Source organism: Adiantum capillus-veneris, chromosome 7 (genome assembly GCF_014529385.1).
Source record: "Adiantum capillus-veneris isolate H3 chromosome 7, ASM1452938v2, whole genome shotgun sequence".
In the NCBI taxonomy this organism is placed as follows: Eukaryota; Viridiplantae; Streptophyta; class Polypodiopsida; order Polypodiales; family Pteridaceae; genus Adiantum; species Adiantum capillus-veneris.
In genome coordinates this window covers 164,028,686-164,046,428 of record NC_140937.1, presented here as the reverse complement: position 1 = coordinate 164,046,428, position 17,743 = coordinate 164,028,686, and the positions used below count along the sequence as shown (strand labels likewise).

General features: G+C 41.1%; 1 long non-coding RNA gene across 1 annotated transcript; it reads right to left on the bottom strand.

Moving 5' to 3' along the window:
• Positions 1 to 2,717: 2,717 nt before the first annotated feature.
• On the bottom strand, positions 2,718 to 3,720 carry LOC147454981 (uncharacterized). The gene is made up of 3 exons (XR_015188782.1): positions 3,634 to 3,720; positions 3,460 to 3,509; positions 2,718 to 3,085 (listed from the first exon to the last, which is right to left on the bottom strand). It is a non-coding gene; the product is annotated as an uncharacterized LOC147454981 (long non-coding RNA).
• Positions 3,721 to 17,743: the final 14,023 nt, after the last annotated feature.

Below are 17,743 nucleotides of genomic sequence, written 5' to 3'. Positions count from 1 at the left end.
ACATTGTTTACATTTGTTCAATACGCTTGAAAGATTTACACGGTTATACAAATCTATATTGGTAACAAACCTATCGAGAAGTTGCTCCATATTCAAGTTGTGGGCTCTCACATACAAGGTGGTCGTGGCTCACCACGAAAGTAATCCTTTCGACATATGTAAAGCTAGATATCGATGACGAAACATGCTATAATAACAAACATTGTAAATCGAGTAAATATAGAAAAGAACCCTTCTCAAGGAAAAAAGAGTTACACAATATATTATACAAAACTTACAATAAAAGACCCATCCTCACAATCATTGATTTCTTCTTCGTCGGCACTAAATTTTTTCTCATGAGAGGCATCACCATCATGTGGGACCTCATTCGCGCGAGCTTTGTACCCGCACTTTATTTTTGCCTCCATCTTTGCTACTCTACTTGGCATGTCTGCTTCCCATGCAATCTTTTGAGCTTTGATCCAAGAGTGTTCCCATTCTATTTGTGATTTCCCTTTTGGGTCATAGAATCTTTCTCACTCTTTAGTTGCTCGTTGCTCTAAATCTTTGTGAAACTTTCTTCGTGCCATCGTAACTCTATGTGCAACATTCCCAAATCTTGTCATGCATTGGTGTTTAGATCAAGAGACACTGTTTGTGGTGGTCTCTCACTAGTTTTAGGTCGCCCTGATTTATCCTCTGGAACATGGATATTATTGATTTTGTGTACATTCTTTAGATGTCTAATGAGAAGCGTTCTATCAATACACATTTGTGACGCATAACACTCACAGACCACTTTTCCATTTGCCCCTACAACCTCAATAAATGGAGACACATCATGACCAAGATACAGAAAAAAGATTGAAGTTTATTGATCATACGAATCGTATGACCTCTACACATACACAAGCACAACCCATGACATGTCTTATTAACGATTTTCAAGTTTAGACAAAACACATCATCAAACATTGTACAAGATAATTGAGATACTTTCATAAATTGAATCATTAGCCTTTCAATAAGGAGAGCATCAATGAAGCCAATGGCGTACCCAAAAATCAAAAGTATTCGATCGCGACATACCTCAGTCTCCCTCATGTTGATATAGCTGTCCACTTTGCCTTCGCTTGCCATTCACTCTCAAAAACACCCACGTGATCGCTTGAAGCTATTTCTTCACTTGCAATAGAGGTGCATGTGCTTCCATTACATTCTTGGAGCCATAAGGACAAAAGCATCAAGATGTCCTTACAGATGAGCACCCAAAACCAACCTAGTTCCCAAAGTAAACCGGCATTTGGGAGACCTTTTGCTCGGCAGGTTCTGTGTGGTTTCAAAGTTTCCAATGTCCTAAGCTACACACAACAGCTCATTCTTTTGATTGTGTTAGATAATGAGCGCGGGGCAGTATGCGCAGGACAATTACACACAACAACTCATTCTTTTGATTGAGTCAGATAACGAGCGTGGGGCAGTATGCGCAGAATGAGCCCATCGACGCTGCACATGGGCAGTATGCAAAGAATGAGCCCGTCAACACGTCGCGAAGCAGTATATAGAGAAGGAGTCCGCGGACTTTAATTTGCAGACCGCAGAGAACCTGCTCGTCGTTTTCCCACTCAGCAGAGCAAAATTCGCCCTTTAAAAAAACTGACGGCACATCTCGTCTATTTTCACCTGGACCCTTGATTCCTTCAAACGGACCCCGTGTCATATATAGATGAGGACCCAAGTGGGAGTCGAATTTAAGGGCTGCCTGAGTGGCAGTGGGGCCAGTGAGCGATCCTCAGCACTAAAGGGTACGGGAAATTTTTGAAGCTCAAGCGGTGGGATCCATGGTAGCGAAGTCAAGACACGACGATCGAGACGTGCGCAACCGTAGGATGTCGGGGTAAACTAGGACACGGAAAGGTAAACTTGGACAAGCAGGGGGGTTGTCCGAGTTTATTTATCATTATTTGGTTTGCCCATATGTCAACTTCCCCGTCGCGGGTGTAGCGGTTAGAGCATTGGCCTCTCCTGGTGGTGGCGTGGGTTCGAGCTCTAAGCCTGCGATCGACGCCCATTTTTTTCCACCATCCATCCGCCTCGAGATTCCCCTTTGGACCCCCACCGCGGATCCCATCTCTTTTCTCCTGTGCCCTTTAGTGGTGAGGGTGGGCGATGGGGGGAGAGAGAGAGAGAGAGACGTGTGTGTGTGTACCGCATACACTGTACAGAGAAACGAGCGTGTGGGAGAAAAGAGATTCAAGTGTAACATCATAATCATAATCATAATCATGTACAAGGATAGCAAAAGTACTTTTGACTTCCAAGTTCCTCCAAGTTCCACCCACCAACCGTAATATAAAAGCCCACCGGCACCCAGCCTCAACGCACACGCCCTCCTCCCCCACCCCACAGTGCACACTGCACACCCCACAATGCAAAAGCGGTGGCGGTGGTGGAGTGCCATGTGCTTCTCATCATCATCTCCCCTGCTTCCTCAAATTGTGGTCAATAGATTTAGGCCTGCTCATGATTTTCAAAGCAAAACCAAACTTCCGAATCAGAAATATAGCGAGTTTTATTAGAATTTAGCCCATAAAGATAATATAGCCTACTAGTAGGTAATCACTGACGAGTCAACAAGGCAAGACCCCACACACTGCACACTACACACACTGTAGAACTGCCATGGCCTGCTACATGCGGGAGGGGGGGAAGACAGAGAGCGTTTACCACAGCACTGCAAAATAGTATAATCTTTTCATTCATACCGGCCTGACATGCCACAAAAAGAAAAAAACCAGCCTCAAAGCTTACAAAACCAAACTTGTAATACAATATATTGCCAATCTGCTGGCACTTAAGCTGAATTTAGGAACTAAAAGAATGATGGTAATCATGACAGTAGGTGATACAGGAGGAGGAGGAGGAGGAGAGTACAGAGGAATTAGGCAAATCTACCTCGGCTGCAGTGATCCACCCAAGTAGGCTGTAATTAGCAGGAGTCTGCACAAATGTAGTCAGTCTGAGCAACATTGCTGGCCGCGGCTGGGCTAGGCGTCCTAGAGGTGAGCTCTCGTGCAACTGCGGCCCCCTCAAAATTGTGAGCCTGTCAAATATCCAGATGTCAAGGCACAAAACGATCACTTAAATGGCAATGAACTATTATATTTCTTCAGCTCAAAACAATTACTTAGATGGAAACAAGCCTTCTAGGCTACATGCCAAGCATAAACAGACCCACACAATCCACCTCATCAGATACGATATCATTTTACAATGTGAAGCTAACTTTTGCAGGCTTGCTTTGTACCTGATGATTGGAGGTAACCTACGAGAGGATCGACAAAATGTGTACACACACACACAGACGTGCACACTTACGTTATTGGACAGAGAAATTAATCACGCTCAATTACTTGAAAGGGACGACGATGAGGAGATAATATAAATTGTGATTACATGGACTGTATTGCCTTGCACCTTTGAGGATGCCAGAGCTTCGGACTCACTACGGAGAATCTGCGTAAGATCTGCCACGTACAGCTCAAGCTGTGTTAACACTCTCTCAGAGCAAGCAGCTAGCATCGTAATTAATGACATGAAGGCATCATGTAGGCGAAATGTTAAAGCAGTAGAGAAAGAGCAGAAAGGTACGTTTACGCGCGGTGTACTGGAGGTGCTCCTGCATCTTCGGCAAATGCTGCAACGTGGAGATAGCCGGTGGAGACAGGCGAGCTGCGTGGGACTGGGACACAGAAGCTGCAGCCATTATAATGCTACCGAGCAGCAGAGCTACGGCCTGAATTTGAGAGGCCCGGCCTACTGAGTCATAAGTAATTATAAGTGCGGATCCTGCTCCAATTCTACAGGTACCGTTGCTAACTGTAGCTCTACTACGTATTCTCATCTGCCTCCTCCTTATATCGTCGTCGGCCGCCCTTGGCGCTGCAGCTGCACAGCTATACGTGGAAGTACGCCTGCTCCTCGACCTCATTCCTTCCTTTCTTTCTTCCTGACAGCCTTTGGTACTATGTCGTTTACAACCACGAATCAGGCCACCCGCGGGTGCTTGCGCATGCGCGTATGTATGTGTGTGTGCACACTGTGTGTGCATGAGAGAGAGAGAGAGAGAGAGCGAGCGAGAGAGAGAGAGAGAGCGCAGAGGAAGGAAGGAGAGAGAGAAGTGTGGAGAAAAGAAGAGCGGAGAAGTTTTTAATGTCGTAGGAACAATCCCCAAGAGTCCGACTGCTCAATCCGCAAGCGGCGAGCCCCCACGCACATGCAGCCGGACGGAACATGTGGAAAACCCATCGTAGGCCCAGCTTTCCACAGATGCACTAAACCACCGTGCTTTCCACAGCTTGCATCGGAACGTCACAGTAGCCTTGCCGATCACAGCGATGAAGGGCCCTTTGCATGGCTGGATTAAACCAAGTGACACACAAAATTTAATGGGAGGGGTGAGGGGATTGACGGCCCGGAAGTGGGAGGCGGAATCTCAAGGCGGGATAAACCCGGGCAACGTGAAAACCGAGGCAGAAAGGAGGCTGGACATCACAAAATTTCAACCCCTCATCAACCGGTTTTGAACCCACCACCTCGTGACCTAGGTTTTGAGTCACATGTGCTAACCAACTCACCTGCGTGCACATATTGTACACTAGCTAAGTGACACACAAAATTTAATGTGAGGGGTGAGGGGATTGACGGCTCGGAAGTGGGAGGCGGAATCTCGAGGCGGGATAAACCCAGGCAACGTGAAAATCGAGGCAGAAAGGAGGCCAGACATCGCAAAATTCCAACCCCTTGTCAACCGGTTTTGAACCCACCACCTCGTGACCCAAGTTTTGAGTCACATGGGCTAACCAACTCACCCGCGCGCACATGTTGTACCCTAACTTGTTTTTATGATGTTTTATGCTTAAAAAACATGCACTGCTCGGGTTTAGGGGGTCCAATTTGTGGCTGGGTTTAGTTTTGAGGGGATTGTTGCGGGTGCAATTGCATAAAAACTTGTGTGTGGACTTGTGAATTGTGGATCCCTCACCACCCCGCATTAAATTTTGTGTGTTACTTACTCCTGAGCACACCCCCCCCCCCGGATCCCAAAGCACACACGCAACACAAATTCAAGATTAATGCATATCTTACTAAGAGCAATTCACATGTGCCTCGGGTTCACCACTACTTGGCAACCAGTTGCGAATCCTTTTGGTTTCCATGAGGGGTTTTTTGAAACAAAGTCGTAATTGGTTGGCAACCAATTGCGGAGCTTCTTTATGGTGAAGGGATGGAGCGAGCAGGGAGCCGCACAAAAACGACAAGGCCACGTTCGTTGCTTTCTTGGCAGGATGTGCCCCTTTTCGGCTCGCAAATAGAAATACTCCCTTTTTTAATTAGTTTCTCGCTGCTTGCGTAGCCTTCGCTTGAACATGGCCAGGAGAGGCTGCAGGGTGCGCACAAGTGTGCAATCCCTCACACATGTGAACTGGCTCTAAATGCTCAACTCCCTTCAAGATCCTTCGCTGATCTGTCAAATTCATTCATTGTCAATAGTGATGAGAGGATTTAGGAAAGTTGGAACAATAGGGTATAAGCATGAAAACATGTCACTGAAAATGTTGTATGAGCCAATGCTAGTTACTTGTGCTTGTTAGCATATATTGAAAACCAAAGAGCAAGTGAAGTTTCAATTTAAAATGTCCATAAAAAATATTATTCATTCCCTACTATTTGTGGTGTGGCCTTGTTTTTCAGTTACTGAAGACGACGTGGGGTATTGGAGTCTCTCTCTCTCTCTCTCTCTCTCATTCGTTCCTTGCCTCGGGCATCCTTCCTTGAAGTTGAGTTGTCAAAGTTGAGCTCTTTCTCTCGATCTGGCACCGACCTACAAATATGGAGAACCTGCAAACAACATTATTGCCACTAGCTCCCATGCTGGAAATGGAGGCGGGTTGTATTATGATGATAAGAAAATCTTGTGGGTAGCCTTCTCACTCCAAATGAAGTCATTGGTTTAGTTGGTCACATCATTGCATGTTTGGAGGTGGCATTTCACCAAATAAGTAATCAGCTAACTTGCATAAACTTTAGATGCAACTTGTCATATTGGTGTGCTCGATCAACTCAAATGTGAATACTTTGAAGATGATAGACAGGCTTTTGAAAGAGTACAAGCTAGCACAAGTCGTTTGAGTCTATCTAGTAGTGGCTAGTGTCTTAGTTTAGCTCCTATTCTAGTGGATTGGAAACGTCAAGGGGCATTACAAAGCTACATATGGGTGAGGCATAGTGTACGCTAGGTTTCAAGCTTGAAAAGCCTTTGTTATCTTATGTGGGTATCCTTTTTAACTTTTCCTAAGTTGAATTGAGGAAAGTGTGAAAGGTGTTGAGGACATTTCTTCATGGTTTATGCAAAGTACAACACTAAGTTTTGAAAGCTATAGCTTAGTGAGGCATTTCTTCATAATACTGTGCGGTTTACAACATCAAGTGTTGGCATCTATTCATTTAAGTGATTTCAAGTAAGTAATGATATAAGTAAGTAATATATCATGCACATTTATAGTGAAACACCTTCAAAACTTCACCTTCTCGTTTGCAAAACACCACTTGCATAGTTACCAACACACATACGATTTGCACAATTGCAAAACACCATTTGCACAGTTACCAACACACATATGATTTGCACAATTACTAGACATCAATCACCCCAATTTTGTTCACTTCCAACATACGTCTACAACTCAACACCTCTCTCTCTCTTTCTCTCTCTCACACATAGATGGTCCCGGGGGGGGGGCACACACTCACACACACCGGCACCACAAGGGGGGACTGACTAGCTTCAACATCAATCAAAAACACCATATACAAAATCCAAATACTCTGCGCTAGGCCACACCATGGCCATCACCACTTCGTACAGAGGGGCACGCACCTCCCTCACAGCTCAACTGATAAAACATGGCCACATGGAAGCCCCTTGGATGCCCCCTTATTCCAGCTTTTTTTCCTTAAAAAACCCCTCCACCAAGTTTCAAAAAAATCCACTCTTAGCACCAGTTGTGGCCCTCCACCATTTTTTGCGCGCCCATCAAGGATTGAGCCCCTGTGAAATCCCATCAGAAGCCTTGGTTATTGGCTTTAACACCCACCATTTTCTCCGCAGTTTGACACCTTTGGGACCCCAAATCACAATCCCAAACTTAGCAAATAACATTTGCCACTACTCCACAACGGGTGCCTGTCAACTTTGATGGGCTCCATCTTTGCACTTCAAACTCTGATCGACACGCCATCAACTCCAATGAACTCCATATTTTACACGCTTCCTCTAGAATCTTGATGAGCTTCAAAAATTCCTTGATGGCACACTTAGCAAGGCAGTCCAACACGTACACAACTGGCCCTTGGTGAAACCTTAACTGCTCATAACTTGGCCGTTCGAACTTTGATTTCCAATCCAAAAGGCCAACATGCACCATAAGATAAGCACTTTAGACCTATGCATTCACTTCCACCCTAATCCCACATTTGCTACTTCCCTATCCTGCAAGGATCTGCAAACCACTTTAAACTTCAAACCGCCATAACTTACATTCAGTAGCTCTGATTGAGGAGTCGTCTGGATTGGCTTGTAGAGAACATTGAGGCCATCCAAGGGCTACCTTTGGCACTTTCACTTCTCCATTTTGCACACTTTGACTATCCATCTTTGACGAGTTCCATAGCAGAGCAGTTTGGCCCTAAAAACCACATAAAGCATACATATTTGCTGCCCTTTGCCTGTCCTTGACCTTTAGAACTACCTGAACTGGCCATCAAAGTCTTGTCAGTGGTCGCCTCTAGTGGAAGCTGTGAGAAAAATTGGTCATCTTTTGATTTTGTGTACACTAAGAAAAGAAGTCGATTGACTCCTAAACGGGCTGCAAAGTTAGTGTACCTCTTTTGCAACATGCAACTGATGCACAAGCTAGAAGGATAGCTACATGAGATACAAAGCAAAGCTTTGGATGTTTTCAAACCCACGAAGCAATTGCAAGTGAATCCCACTTTGATGACGAAATTGAGTGGGATCTAAAAGATGTGGACCCAGACTATTGAGATGTGGAGGAAGTGGATGATATGGTGCATGTGATTGACGCTCAAGATGATATATACTCACTTCATTTTTTTTCATACATAACACTTTTGTATATGATGGTTCAAAGTCCCATGACAATTTTAGAGCTATTTGTCGGTGAAAAATACATCATACCTTTAATCAAGTAAAGTCCTTGGGTGTCAAACATGTGTGTGTGTGTGTGTGTGTGTGTGTGTGTGCGTGTGTGTGACTCTCTCAAACATCAAGTAACTTCATTAATTTGGTTATTACAAAAGTGCGGGCTTTTACAAAAAGAAGAGTTACAAAAAGATGGGCTTTGCATGAAGAAGATCAAGCTTAGATCTTGGGTGTAATCTCCCATGATTTTTGATAAGCAAAACTCATATTTTCCCATGGACCTGCTTGTCCCTGCTTCTAATATATCCTCTTCCAAGGGACCAAACTTTTCCTCGTATCTTGCTAGTTTCCGCTTCAATACGCCTATCTCAAAGCGAAAATTGATAGAGAGCTCCAAAGAAGAAGAAGAAGATTAGGAATCTGATGGGGATGGCCAAGATGAGAAGGAAGAAGAACAAATCGCTTCAAAAACAAAAGAAGAGAAAAAAAGAGTAAAGGGTAATCAAAAAATGGACGAGAGGAAAAACAAACGAGCAAGACTGCCACCACTAGTGAGAATTGATGAACCTTCTCAAAGGACAACACAACTACAAAGGGAGAGAGAAGATTTCAATTTGGAAACATGATTACAAGGGGATTTGAAGAATATTGGCAACCCGATCCTCAAAATCTTTGGACTAAAAACCCAATGTTCCAACAAGCCGCGATGACCCTTTGGCAGGGTTAAAATATCTCTATAGCTTGGAAGAAAGGATGAAATCTCAAACAACCTCTCAAGCAGAAGAACAAGTGGTGCAAACAAAGGTGCCCACCACCATAGACACCTCAAAGGAGCAAGGAATTACATCAACATCTACAAAATTGAAAAAGAAAGATACACGTGCAACTACCCCTACACAGCAAACAAAGCAGGCAACCTTGTCATCTATACAAGAAGATCCCTAGTGGGTGACATTACAGATGATACCTCCAAAAAAAAGTCAGCAAAAAACTGGAGGACAAAAAGCATGTCCACAAGACATGATTCTAGACAAAGATGAAGGAAAAGTGGATAGCATAATTGGACATGTACATCAACTAACAGGCAAATGACTCCTCTGGAAGATGGAGCTCCTAAAAATAGAAGTAAGTACCCACCAATGGAGCATTTGGACCGTAAAGAGAAAACATCACTATTGGGCTACAAGAGTCAAGATAACCGACGAACTTCTTGACAAATACCACAATATGCACGACCAATCCCAAGCATTGATCAAGGACCTATAAGACAAGGCCTAGAAACACACAAAGGAAGTTCGGATAATGGTCACAATCATGGAAAAGCTATTTGCTATGATGGAAGAGCAAGAAAGAAAGCTACATGGGGCAAACAAAGCACTTCTGGATACAAATGTGCAGGCAAAATTGTTGCAAACATAGTTGGAAGTCGCTAACCTACAAGTAGCTCAAGCAAAAGCCAGAGTAAAGGACCAAAATGGACTTCTTGCTAAGTTAAAAGCAAATCCCATAGTTCTAATAGTACATGACTTAGACTTGACTTACTAGGAATTAAAAAAGAGGAATCAAGACTTGGAAATGGAGTTAAAGATTGAGTAGATGCAGCGAAGGAAGTTGGCAATCAATTTTATGCAAAAAGAGCAAGCCTACCAAGCAGAGATAGAAACTTTGAAGAATTCACTGAAAGATGCATTGGTGGACAAAGGGAAGCAAGCCAAGAAAGATGAAAATTCACTAGAGCTACCCATGGGGGATTCAAAGGCACTCCAATTTGTGAAGTGCTTGATAGAGCAGGGCGGTGAGTCTACACGACGGCCTAAAATCACACCTACAAAAGTTGAAGTGGGGACCTCATGAGTGTCCAGCTTAAGCAGTCTAGTAGAATTAGGGCTCAAATATATGGTGCTTGAAGAGATAGAGCAAATTTGGAAGGAAGGCATGCAATGGGAAGAGAGGGTTTTGTACTCTCTTAATGTCACCCTAATCACTTCCAAGATGATTAAAGAAGAATGGCAACAACAACATCTGCCATACCCGTTGATCAAGTTTGAGGTGCTCTCTATCAAAGATGACTAGTAAAGAGCATGAAGTTGATTCAACATTGACATATCCTAATCAGTGAAGAATCTGGCTGTCAAAGTACCCGAGGTACCTCATACTTCACATGAATTCTCTTGAAGATATCAAGAAAGATTCTACATAATTCTCGGTACCACACACATATAGTTGGAAAAACCACAAGGTTGTCAAGAAGAAGCATCCGATATGGTTGAATACGCAAGGCTAGCACCACCCTTAGATAGTAAACCCATATGATGAAAATATGGTTAAGACTCTTACAAAGGTAATGCAAATGTTTAAGAGAATTCCATATTTGGCGTGCATGTTGATCAAGATATCAAAAATGTTGTTTACTTGTATAGAGACTTTCCAAGAGGTAGAGCAGAGTGACACAGCTTGCATGTCCTTCCTTGAGGGTAAAGGCTTGTGCTATGACTTATCTAGCCAACCCTGGGATGAAGTGCTTTATGGATTCTATGCCAGACTCATGTTTTTTCCCTCATGCTACATGCAAACATTCAAAGAGGCATTCTACACAAGATTCTTCACCTTCCACTCTAAATCTTTGGCTCAGTTGTACAAAACCTTCATGCACGGTTTGTGGCCTACTCAAGTATTAAAAAAAATAACAAAATCACCATGCCATTTATCACCACTACAAAAAAGGAGCTTCGCATCAAGTATTACAAAGCTTTGGAGGACCTCCACAAACGCGATCAAGCACGACAGACCGAGCACTACCAAACTATTAGCTAGCTATGTTGCAGAGGATGACTCATAATCAAAGGGGGAGAAATGTTAGCTGCACAGCTAACCTCCGAGCCTTGTAATAGTCTATATTGTAATTCTCCATTTTTTTGAGTAATCTGGAAGTTTAGAGCTATATACATTTATTATTTATTGATTCTCAAGCCAAGCATGTAAATGATTATATAACTATGAGCTAGATTGAGTGGAGTTAAATGCTTCCAGATTATATTAGTGAATCTCTAGGCTATAAAAGAGTTAGCAAGCTAGTCATTTTTTACTTGGAATCTTATGGCTAAGGTATAAAACCCAATTTTTGGATAATGAGGATACAAAGTGATTACTGAGCACTGTGTGCTCTCCTTTCTTCTTTCTCAAGCTCATTTCTTGCAAATGGTATGTTTGAAGCATCATTGGTTCCATTGCATTTGCAAATGAAAGCTCTATACGACATTTAAGTTTCTTGCGATAAATCTATGATTTTGTTGTAGCTTATCATCTTTTAAATATACTCATAACTCAAGTTTTACATATCTTAATCACATTTATGCATAGGAGGGATATTAGCACCACTGAAAGGCTATGGTGGATAGACAAGTGAAGCATTCATATTGAAATGAACATATTGATTGTATTAGACTTGAGAGAGTGTACTCAATGAAAATAGAAATGCTTGATTATGGCCTTATATAGGCTCAAAGTTGAAAGATGAAATTTAATGCTAAAAAGTGATTTTCATCCATGTGGGAGAAAGGTCAAGCAACATGTGGCTATACCAAATAGCATGTGGACATAGTGAATAGCATGTGACTATAAAGAAGCATGTCTTTAGGGAAATATATGTAGTGGGATGCATACATACACATAAGGGTGCACGGTTGGTATGCTTGGATTTAGGGGTTGTTCACATATCAAGTGTAAGCTAAACATCTTACCTCAAGAGATGCCCCCGTAAGCTGAATCTTACACGAGATGCATGGATTCTAAATAAAGGAGTCTAACATGGGTTACATTGGGTAACTATATGGGGCTCATAAAGATGAAATTTGATGCAAAAGAGGGTAGGCCTTACCTCCAAATTTTGGGCTTGGTGCTGTGTCTAAGGACCCATTACAATACATCATCGTAATGGACAATGTGGATATCTCCTTCTTCTTCTTCTTCCACAATGTGTGGAATCTCTAGGATTGTTTTTGTTCCTAGCATTATCTTTGAAGAAACACCGGTAAGGTGCATGTCCCTTCTTATTGGTTGACATAGTGTTTATATCGTGAAAATATGGATGCAAGTGATTTTTTGAAAATGCAAAAATACTTGTGTGAATGCATGGCTTGATGTTACAAGTGCCTTTGTAATCTTGGGATTAAATAGTTCATACATATCAAGGTGAGATTTGTGCAAATGAATCTTCAATGGACTTTGCAAAAATTCTGACCAAATGTGAAGTCACGCTTCACTTTTGTGAGGCACCTCTTCACAGTGGTTGAAGATCTTGAAGCTTGAGGTTTGTGGGAAAAAGCCTTGAGAGCAATTGTTGAACTTGGAAAAATGCTCGGAAACTACATGGGAGAGCGTCCTTAGCCAGGTGAGCACTTGGTGCTATCTGAGAATTGAGATGGTTGTATGTTTGTAAGTTGTGCTCTTTTCCAAATTCAAACAATGCCTTTTAAAAGAAAAAGCTACCTTCACAGGTTTTTGAATTACCTTGAAAAATGTAAAGCTTGGCTTCCACCTAAAAAATACTTTGGGCATTAAAGCTTTCAATTACACACACCCAAAACTTGTAAGTCTTCTCTATAGAAAAACTAGAGATTGAGATTTAAAGCTTAGAATTTAATCAAGGTGTTACTTAGCATAGCTTAATTCAAAATTTGTGTAGATGGCTAAATCAAAAGCTAATGCCTATGGCTACATACACACATAAGTGTGTTTCTTCAATTTGTTAGCATAGCTTCCAATTGAATGGCTCCAGGACGTGCATTTGTGTCCATCAATGGAGTAGCTCCGATCAACGCAACCTAAAATAAAAATGCAACCTATACAAACATGCTAATTAATTTCAAATTAACATGAAGGGTAGTGCTCAAGGAGAAAATTCGAGAACATGTCTAAGCATGGAGGATCTAAATTGATTAGTGATGCTTATTGCTAAATAGTATAAAGGGATATTATGATTAGCGAGCATATGGTGATGCTCAATTTAGCATAGGGAGGGAGGGGGTGAGTAGATTAGGACCAAATAGAGTGGTTATTAGGGAATGCTAATCACATTGCAAGCTCTGGTACCAGTTGAAAGGCTATGGTGGATAGACAAGCAAAGCATTCATATTGAAATGAACATAATAATTTTATTAGACTTTGAGAGAGTGTATTCAATGAAAATAGAAATGCTTGATTGATTATGATGATAGAGAAAATTACAAGCCACACATTATGGCTTTATATAGGCTCAAACTGGAAAAGAGGCATGTTGGAGAAAGGCCAAGCAACATGTGGCTATACCGAATATGTGACTATAAAGAAGCATATCTTTAGGGAAATCTATGTAGTGGGATGCATACATATACATAAGGGTGCATGGTTGGTATGCTTGGATTTAGGGGTTGGTCATGTATTGAGTGTAAGTTAAACATCTTACCCCACTAAGTACAACATTGTTAAGCTCTGGAGTGCATTCGAGACAGCTAGGTTAAATCCGCTCTGTAGATAATGAGCACAATTTTGAAAAGTGATCAAAAGGGGGATTTGAGGCCATAGGCATGGGTCTTTAGTCATTGTCATGCATTCTACAAGTTCGGTTGTGTTTGTACTTCGTTTGCTTGGTGAATTAATGAGATTTTCTTGCTTGTGTCTCATTTAGTTTTTGTTTTCTGACATGCAGTTGAGTGTAGCTTTGGGTAGATAAGGATTTCCAAGATCCTAACAACCTCTTGTAGACTCCATACACTAGTCAAGTGGACTCCATCTCATGGTATGACATACATGTACGTGGTTCTCACTGTCTCTACAATAAGATAGCGAGGCTTGGCAACCAGCAAACTCACACTCCTTGGCAAATGTAGTTTTCAGGCCAAAAACATCAAATATATGGTTGTGTATGCGTGCATATGAAATGTGTCTACACAAAGGCACTAAATGGCACTTAAAAAAACAAAAAATCCTTGTACTTTTGAGATTGTCCTCTCCTCTATCCATATGCAAATGATTGTCATCCCCGTCATTTGCAGATGCCCAAAATTCAAGGGTAATATGAAATGGAACCTATTCTAAGACTACCTCTTGCCTAGCTGTGTGGGTGACTACTTCATTCATTGACCCCAAGCCAATGTCTATGCTCTTGCTCTCAACACCATGAAGATCATTATTATCAAAGTCCTCTGTGACTAACATAGAGCTCACTTGGTCACTGCAAAAAGAGGATAAGCCACAAATTCTCTTTCTTTTCTACAAGAGCTCTCTCAATTGCATGACGATGCCAAACTTTTCAAATAAGCACCCCTTCAATCATGCACAATCACTAGTGACATTTGTATTTTACACATTTTTATAATAATTCCACTACTCAATTTCAATAAAAGCAGTTGCAAGAGGCCAGACATAGAGAAACTTATAATTAATTTGGTAACATTGCTATAAAGATCAAGAAAAGCAAGGTAGAAATTGCTCAAGTAGATATTCTGAATTGTATACGGGAATGGACACATGGAGAGAACAAAACGTTGGTTTGCAATTGATGCACTTGAGGGGGCAAGTCGAGACAATGTAATTGTGTTTGTCTATGTGCATGTGCATGTGCATGTGCATGTGTGTGCGTGTGTGTGTGTGTGTGTGTGTGTGTGTGTGTGTGTGTGTGTGTGTGTGTGTGTGTGTGTGTGTGTGTGTGAGAGAGAGAGAGAGAGAGAGAGAGAGAGAGAGAGAGAGAGAGAGAGAGAGAGGAGAGGAGAAGAAGAATTAGAGACACAATAGCACGATATGGCCTAAGAAGCATGAGTGTTAGATTGCAATGCAATCAGTGGGGGGAGGGAAAGGAGAAAGGGTACATGATTGTGCAAGCTTATGTGTGATTCTATCACCAATCATCCAAAGTATAGTATGTGGGACAAGACATAAGAGGAGACTTCTTGAAGATCACGAACTGTAAGAAATGAGAGTATACCCCTTATAGATTTACTTGCATCATATTGTGTTATGCATGATCAATGTGAGCATGTTCATACAAAATTCAAATTACATTGTATCATGTCTGCAAATATATAACATATACTAGGACAAGAACCTTTTGAAAGGTAAACGATATCATGTGGTACATGGAGAGGATGCTATATGCATGACGTAAATAGACTGATGAGATGAAATCAATTCAATGTAACAAAAAAATCATGGAACCATAAAAATGCTCTCGGCTTGCCGATGGTGCTAGACAACTATCAGAACAGTTCCGCCTTGACATGGGATGATTTTGGTGGCAATTGTCTAAAACCGGGGGCATTTTTGTTGTTCCATGGTTGAAGATTGAGTACACATTCCAGGTGAAGCACATTCTAGGCAAAGTACACATTTCATTGAGTGAATTAACAAAAAAATTAAAAATTGAAAAATTACCTTCCTTGATATTGACCATCGCCTCTTCCACCTCCTTTGCTGGTTGTGCTGCTTGGTACACTAGTAGGTAGTGTACCAAGTGGTGCCACCGATGCAGGAGGCAGGAGAGGTGGTGGTTAAATATTTGGTTGAAATTCGATAGCTTTAGACAAGGCAGAGGGTTGACATATTGCTTTAGTTAAGCAAATCTTTTTTGGTGTTGTAGTCCCCAATTAATCTTTCCCCCTTCTCTAGAAGGTCATTCAAGGGTCAAGTGATCACAACGTAGGTTTTTATAAAGATTCTATACCAATCCGTGATCCCCAAGAATCTTCTAAGATTTCTTATATCATATGATTGGGGTCATTCAACAATGCCTTGAAATTTAGTAGGATCTACTAAGATGCCTTCTTGAGAAACAATAAATCCAAAACATTTGATCCTTAGACAGAAGAAGATACACTTGCTCATCTTAGCATATAGTTTGTGTTTTCAAAGAAGATCTAACACCTCTCTCAAGTGGAATTCATGTTCTTCTATCATCTTTGATTAGACTAGACTTCCATCAAAGAAGACAAGAGCAAAGTCATTTAGGTAAAGCCTAAAACTATGTTGCACCAATCTATTGAAGGTAATAGGTGAATTAGTTAGACCAAAGGACATTGGTATCATTGAAAAAAAGCCATATTGTGTGTTGAAGGCTATCTTTGGGATATTTGATTCATTTATTCTCATTTTGTAGTACCCCTATCTAGTTCTATCTTTGAGAAGACCTTGGATCCATGTAATCTGTTTATAATTTATCAATATGCATAGGGTAGTTGTTTGCAACGATCACCTGGTTAAGTCCTCTATAGTTACGTAGAGTCAAAAGTGTTTCATCTTTTTAAGTTTGGAATAGTACGTGTAAGGTCTCTCTCCTAGCCCTTATGCAATGCCAACACATCTAAACCACCGACTTAAAAGAAGAAAAAAAAATATTTGAGTAAATTTAGGCTCAATCCAAGCACTCTAGTCTACTTGCAAGATGCTTTCAATTTACACCATGGGAACATGGACATAACCAATGCATGAGAAATTAGCTCGTCATTTTGAGAAAATTAGCATTAAAAAAAAGAAAAAAGGAAAAAAAGAAAGAGAAGCTAAAGATAAGGATGAGGTGAGTAAGTAGCTTGCTGAAGAAGTTTTGAAAAGCAAGATAAGTAAAAAGAATCTATCTATAAGGAAGATAAGCTATCAAGATAAAAGAAGGAACTTATCTAAAATGTGCATAAAAAGAGGTCTCTTCTCATTTTACACTTCTCTCCTTCATTTCTTAAGGTGCAAACTTGAGAGTAAGTTTGAGAAAGCCATAGCCAAGCCTCTTTCACACACACCTCCTACACATACACACACCCTCTCCAAGAGAAGCCATGGCCAAAACCCTAATCAACTTTGTCAAAACTTGATCTTCTTCTTCCCATTACCCTCTCCCTCTCATTCTCAAGATTTCCATAGCTTGAATTCCCTTTGCCTCTTGCCATTCACTCATTCCAAATAGCCAAATTGGTGGTCTTCAAGTGAAGTAAAAAGGAAAAGAGCCGACTACATCAACACTCTTCTTCAATGCTCATCCAAATCGAGGAGAAGACTCTACCACATACACACTAAGGTAATGTTTTTTTGTTCTCTTTATGCTGTTGCACTTTATTGAAAGTGATTTACTTTTATGCATACTTAATTTCATGCTTAAGCTCTCACATTTCCACAAGCAAGCCTTTTTGTTTAGGAAGAAGACATAGCATAGCATCTTAAGTTGACTTCTTAAGTTTTGTTGTTTCCTTCTAATTATGGTTCATTACTAATCATAAATAACCATGTGATGTTATTTCAAGTTCTCTAGATTACAAGACTAATATGGCATAGAGAGAGTAGAAAGCACTCTCTTTAACTATACGCCACTGGAGTCATAATTATCTAAATATATCAAGTTCTGTTATTTCAAGTTTTTTAGATTACCATACTATTATGATATAGAGAGAGTAGAAAGCACTCTTTTTAACCATAGGTGACTGGAGATCATATTCATCTAAATAGTATGCATGATTGAATGGTGACTAATATCCTTAATTATCCCTCAATTTTATAAAAGTAATGCCATAAATCAAAGGC